Source organism: Thermobia domestica, chromosome 15 (assembly GCF_964235325.1).
Source record: "Thermobia domestica chromosome 15, izTheDome1.hap1.1, whole genome shotgun sequence".
Lineage (NCBI taxonomy): Eukaryota > Metazoa > Arthropoda > Insecta > Zygentoma > Lepismatidae > Thermobia > Thermobia domestica.
Window position 1 is genome coordinate 20,746,874 of NC_137468.1, and position 6,562 is coordinate 20,753,435.

Genomic DNA, 6,562 nt, shown 5'->3' on the forward strand with positions numbered 1-6,562 from the left:
CAGAAGATTGCAATTTTTGATTTTCAGTCTTTAGTAAACTAACCTTATTTTTTAGGGTACGGCGAAATTTCGAAACAGAAAGCCTGGAGAGAATTATATATATATATATATATATATATATATATATATATATATATATATATATATATATATATATATATATATAATACCTTAAGTTTAAAATTTAATGTGGTTACATAGAACAGTACGGCCTCCAGGCGAGTGTGCACACACCAGGACAAAAAGTCATTCAAAAATAACTTTTCCAATATAGGGGTCATGGAAGGTGTAAATCAGTTCAAATCTCGGATTCGATAATTTTTTCCACGATTACTCCCCCACCGTCGCTAGACATTTAAAAAAATCTTGCCTATAGTAAATGAAATAAAATAAAATTTCCAAATTTTACGTTTCATATTTATGTCCAATAGGCTAAAGAAGACGGTTGATTAATGATAGTAATTGGTTATCAAATAATTTGTGGAATGAGAATGTGGGACGAAGCGGGAGAACTCCGAGAAAATTCATGGACATAATGTTATCCACTATAAACTCGCATGGCTGGTATCGAACCAGAGACTCCTTGCATTACTTGTTTGTTTCTGAGTGTAAAAGATTCTCAATCTACGAATCAATGTATTCATTTGCATTCTTATTTTTCTACTGATTACTGTTTCTGGTTGGTTTGTCATTTAGCACTCCTGCCAGCACCAAAGCTATATGACGCGTGGACCTACAGCCTAAAATGGAATCCGAACTACATGAGTTCTCACCTGGAGTTGAACCCAGAACTTCTGCAAAGAATTCGAGCATGGTGACAATGCAGCCACGAAAGATCTCTGCGTACTGCTTTTATATTATTGGGTTTCGTTATCTTTAAATTCTTATTTTCTCTTTTTTCGCGATGTCTTGAGATTTCACTCTTGGTCTCTGTATAAGGGCTACCAGTCTTTCTTTCACCCAGACCGATCTTTGTAAGTGACAGCAGGATTAGACGGGTTGCTAAGGGGGAGCTGCCATAACAATACTGTGGGACCATTCTAGCCGCACCTTGCTTTGCTATAAAGGAAATTGTTCACGAACGTACTCATAAAAAGGGAGCAGTTGTGTTGTTATATATAGAGAGCATGGGTGGAAGGGAAGGGGAGTTTCTCACTCAATAGTGATATCGATCGGTTATGAGTCATCGAAGAGAGCGGGGCAACACTTTCTTTACTTAAAATGGTTGAGGTATCCCTCTCTGGAAGAAACCAAGGCGGTTTTTCTCCAGATGTCTTAATCAAACGTTAGTTTATCCTTCACTGTCTATTTGACATACATATAAAGTAACGCCCATAAATTCGCGTAATAGAAAATGTAAATACTGAAAATCAATTCTGAAATAGACATTATGTTAACCGTCTAACTTCTTCAAATATGAAAATGTAGTTTGCCCTCTCCCTATTTTCCAAAATGTTTGTAAGTTTATAATAAACTCATGATACACCTATCATAGTCTGGGTTCTGGCTGCGCTCCTATTGTTTACGGCCTAAAGGGCTGTCCACTTCGCCAAATTTTGAATACAAATATATTTTTAACCAAATCTAATCATGTACGAAGATCTAATAAACAAAATACTAGATTTAATCCTTTTTTCTTTCAATTTTTGGCTCGAGGGAGGATTGGTAAAAGGGTCAAAATATAGGGTTATGGCACTATATATCGAACACTTAAGGACATTCCTATGAATATTTAATCATTATTTTCTATCAGTGAGGAACAGGGCACTGTTTTAGCGATAAAACTGTAAAAGTGTTATTTATTGGTTGAAACCAACCCTTTATGACAATTATAATTAACAATTTTGAAATTTGAAGAACATTTAAATAGCAAAATTGTATTACTTCATGTATCGAACGGGTTGTGTTATATATCGATCAATGAGGTTTAAATTATCGAACAGGCTGTTTTATATATTGAAGAGCGGGGTTTAAATATACAAACAGAATATTTTATTTTTAAACAAGTTCCCTTTAAGGATAATATGGATGTAGTTTCATTGTAAACACATTGCAATAACTCTAAAATATAAACACACAAAGAGAAATACATATTAAAATGTTCTAAGCTACAAAATGTTTGTTTCATATCGTCACTATTCAGCACAGAGAGGAGCATCTTACGTTAACCTTTTTGGTTGCCTTTCTTCTTATTCGGTTCTTTCCGGCATTCCTCGCAAGATATTGCATACACTTTCTTCAGCCTAAATTTATGGGGTTTCTCCGTGGCTTCAGGAAGTTTGAGGAACTCTTTAAAAAAATCGTCACTACTACTTGAGGAAGGCGAGCATAATAATTCCGAAGCAATCTCATCTTGATGCAATATTGTGACTTGTGGATTTTTACTCCAGTTTTCAAAATGATGGCACCTAGAAGATCCTTCTTGGGTGAAGGTGCGTACACATTTAATCCGTTCATTATGCCATGTGAATTCACGATTATCACTTTCTTATCTTAGTTTTCTTCTTCTGAGCTTCAATCATTTGTTGTTTAGTTTTTATCAGCCAATTTAGTTTCATGTGTCACACTGTACCGGGTTTTAACACTTTTCCAATAAGCATCCAAATCTGAATCACCATCACTCTGTTCCTCTTCGTCACGTCTTAGTTTGTCACGGGGCATATTAAGAACACAAGGAGGCATGAATTCTTCCAGATCATCAAGCACGAACTTCAGTTTTTGATGAGGAGTAGGGAAGTTTTGTTGAGAAGATGAAGGGGTACTCTAGTCACTCTCTTGCTGTGGTTTTCCCACTGGGATCTTCCGAATATCGTCAACACACTTGGTATAGTCCACAGCAGCAGGACTCAGTGGGTAAAGACCACACTTACGAAATTCGCTTTTCACAATTTTTGGTTTGACGGCATCATTACAAACTTTCTTCAACTGGGGTGCAAACTATACCTTCGTTACCGAGAGTTTTGATTTTCTAGTCCTACAGAGCATTCTTCAATGCTCGTTTCAAGGGTGAAAATACGCCGACATCTGCTGGTTACAGAAGATGAGTGGCATTGGGGAAAAGACAATACACCGGTATTCGATGATCGTGATAATATCCACTGACTTGAAGTGATAGATGATTCCTGTACCCATCAAGAAAGAGAATAACAGGCAGTGTGATTTTCTCAGTCTCCAGCTAAAACCGTTGGAGGTAAGTCAAAAATGTTGTAGTCTTCATTCAGCCAGTTTCTGTTTTCTTATAGATCCATAGCTCAGGTACATTCTTCTTCATAATTTGCTTAAGTCGTATGTTGCTGTAGATAATCATGGTTTGGGCGCAAAGCTCGTCAGCACAGAAATTGCCAAGTACTGTTATGCCCTCTTTTTCTTTAGATGTTGCTGTAATTTGACGCTGTACTTCTCTCACACCAAGATACTTTCCTGAAACCATTTGGAATAGAAAGTTTGTTTTGTCTGCGATAAGGATCCTTCTTGGGTCTTCCATTATTGCACTTAATCCCTTAGATTCAAGATAGCTCTAAAGTTCAGCAAACCAGCCGCGCATTCTCTTTCAAAACCGCAGCCCTGCCCTTGCTAGTAGTTTCAACCTTCTTCTGAGATAGACAAGGATGTCTTCCCATAAAACACCTGAATCAAATTTTTCCTGATCTTCCATGCTTGAACGATGTGCTTCTTCCTAAAGACTGTACAATTTCCTGAACAGTGTTCAGTAAATTACTTTTCTTAAACGGAAATCCTCTCTGCCATGTTCATTACTCATTCAGAAGTTCCACCTTCTTCTTGTGGGCTCAGGAACGGCTTCTGGCCAAGAGCAATCTCAGTCTTCTGACGCCCAGATATTTTATCATTTAAAGTTGTGATTTGGAACCTGGAAGGTTCTCGATGCCTGCCTTTGGGACATCATATCGGACCTCACCTGCTGAACAGCTTGTCAAGGCAGATAACGAATAATTGAATGGTTTCATTTTCTGACAGGTTTGATTTTGATTTTGGGGACACCTTCCTTGTTGGGTTTCTTAACTTTGCCCATTGTCAAATCCTGAGCAGTAGTTAAGGATACTCAACAAAAATGTAAATAATTATTTATGATTAACTTCAATTGGGTTACTAGTCTATACATTGAGGAGAAGAGCCCGGGTTAGAAGTGTGAAATAATGCGATCAGCACGACGTAAGACCTCGATTAGATAGGCTCTCTCTGACGAAACATTACTAAAAGTGGAAATCTAAATATTTTTATAACGGTTTGAACCCATGAACTATCAGATACAAGGTGGATGGCTTACAATTCAGTGTAAAACTCGATATTCAGTGCAAAAGAAATCAACAACTTAGTTAAATTAATATTTAAATCACCAATAGCCCTTCCAATTACAATAATGTTCGATTCAAAAGAACACTTTTCCTTAAAGGAACCTCTTTTATCGAACGGCATTTCGATATTACGAAATGGGTCTCGAATATCGAACATTATTTTTTTCCCTTCAAATAAGATGATAGCTGAAAAGTAACATTATAACAAATAAATATACATATATCGATATTAACACATCATATTATTAAAAGGATACCTTATAATGACACCATCACACATAAGAAAAAAGATTATTACTGCGGTGCTGCACCTTACAGAAAATATAGCGATTTCTCCAATCTCCCACCAAAACCAAAGACTAGGAAACTTTCCTGCGTTCGTTAATATCGAAACGTATCGACCTATTGATTTTTATAAGGCCAGGTTTGGAAGGGTGTGTTCACAAATTTCAGATAGTACGCAACGTTTTTGGTTTTCTTATTTCTTAACGAAATGACCAAGGTGTTCGATATTTAGGGGGCGTTCGATATTTACTGCCATTACCCTATGCATGTTTCTGGAAGTTTCTAAAACTCTTCATTTGTATGCAACCAACAACACATATTTGTTACAATGGCTTACATAAGAGGACAGGATAAAGAACTTTTCATCTCCTCGTTATTTATTCAATTCGTTCATTTTTTAGTATCAACAATTTTCCATTAATCTTATCCACCCAGTGCGAAAAAAAATGGCATTTCATCTAGTTTAAAAATAAATAGCACTCAGTTCTTCATACCAGACCCACAGCTAAGGGGTAGCCGAGAGAAATCAGTCACCTTTGCCTCCATTGAATTTCCAGTTGTTCGCTGAGATGAATATAGCTATGCTTTTTTAAAAAAGTATAATCAGTGGAGAATGTGAGGTGAACTAAAATCAGCGCCTACAAATTATCTTGTTTCCATCCCTCTCACGGACCTGAATCTTATCTGGAACCTGAAATCCAAACTGGTGTTTTCAATGTTATTCAAGAATGGGACTATATAACGCTAAAACATACGTGCAGCTCATTCAAAGCAGAATGAATTTTATGGATATTTAGAGCGATATTTCTGAGAAGGGGATCAATTGATTTTTTTTCTTTTCTTTTTTTACCCTTGCACATATGTAACGTCTTTCCGGAAAGAACTTCCTGTTTCTTTCTTTAGTTCAACCCTACGAAGGGCTCTGATAACATAATGGAGCGAATCGCTTGAAAAGTGGCTTTACTAGGCAGAAATTGATATTCGCTAGGAACGCAAAATGAATTGACCAGGCGTGTTTGCACAGCTCATTATTGTGACTAAGTGATTATCCTGATTGACTGAATAGTTAAGGGATCATCAAACCTTCTTTAATTGATTATGCAAGATTATGCGTTTTTCGCTTCATATCTGTAATATACTCTAGTTTAGCTTCTCTTTAGTTGTCAGAGCACTTCCCGCTTTGTCTAGTGGCTACTACGTAAACGTTTCTTCCACGTAGTCCCGGGTTCGACTGCCGGGAGAATATAAAAACATAATTTTACCTAAACGATATAACTAAAGGGCGTTAGCAATAATAATGCGTATTACCTCGATAATAATAATAATAAAATTTCGAAATTACTTACCTACAGAAGAAGAAAGTCTCCTTATCAGAATATGGATTTCACTCGCATCAAATGAAAAGAAAAAACACTCATATTACGAGAAACATTGTCAACACTTGAAAACACTAATAGTTCATTAAAAACTTTCTTCTTAAGATTGACAGCTAAATTAAACATTAATACACGTATGTCGTACCAGAAAACACATCCCACGTCAAAGCACACAAAACACGAATTTTCAGAGAGTACAAAATAAATGAAGAGAGCTGTCACGTGTGTTTGTGTTCACGATATGAAGCCGTGGTGGTGTTTTTTTAAAATGTCGCTCTCTGGATAATGAGTTCACTGTATATGCATCCCTTCACTCTCACAGATTTCGCACGGTAAAATAATAATTAACAGAATTGCACATCACTTCACTTCAATACTGAAAAACACTTCGTTACTTTCACACATTTTGACTTTTTTTCTCTGCGGGATATTAGAACAAATTTAAAAAGACGGAGAATGTTTCAAATGTTCTTAATAACGTCAACACATGAACTCAACACAATACGGCCCGGCTGTTTTCGTTCCGGCAGCGGTGATCACAGCGCCATTTCAACCTTTTGCGGCCGAAGCCCGCTCCCGACTGGTCGT

General features: G+C 36.7%; 1 protein-coding gene across 1 annotated transcript in view; it reads right to left on the minus strand.

The window, feature by feature from the left end:
• LOC145672101 (ly6/PLAUR domain-containing protein 6B-like) overlaps positions 1 to 6,562 on the minus strand; it is a 75,113-nt gene extending 68,551 nt beyond the window's left edge. Inside the window, exon 1 of the mRNA XM_081741369.1 lies at positions 5,945 to 6,562. The gene's annotated coding sequence lies outside the window, so the exon portion shown is untranslated. The remainder of the gene's footprint in view (positions 1 to 5,944) is intronic.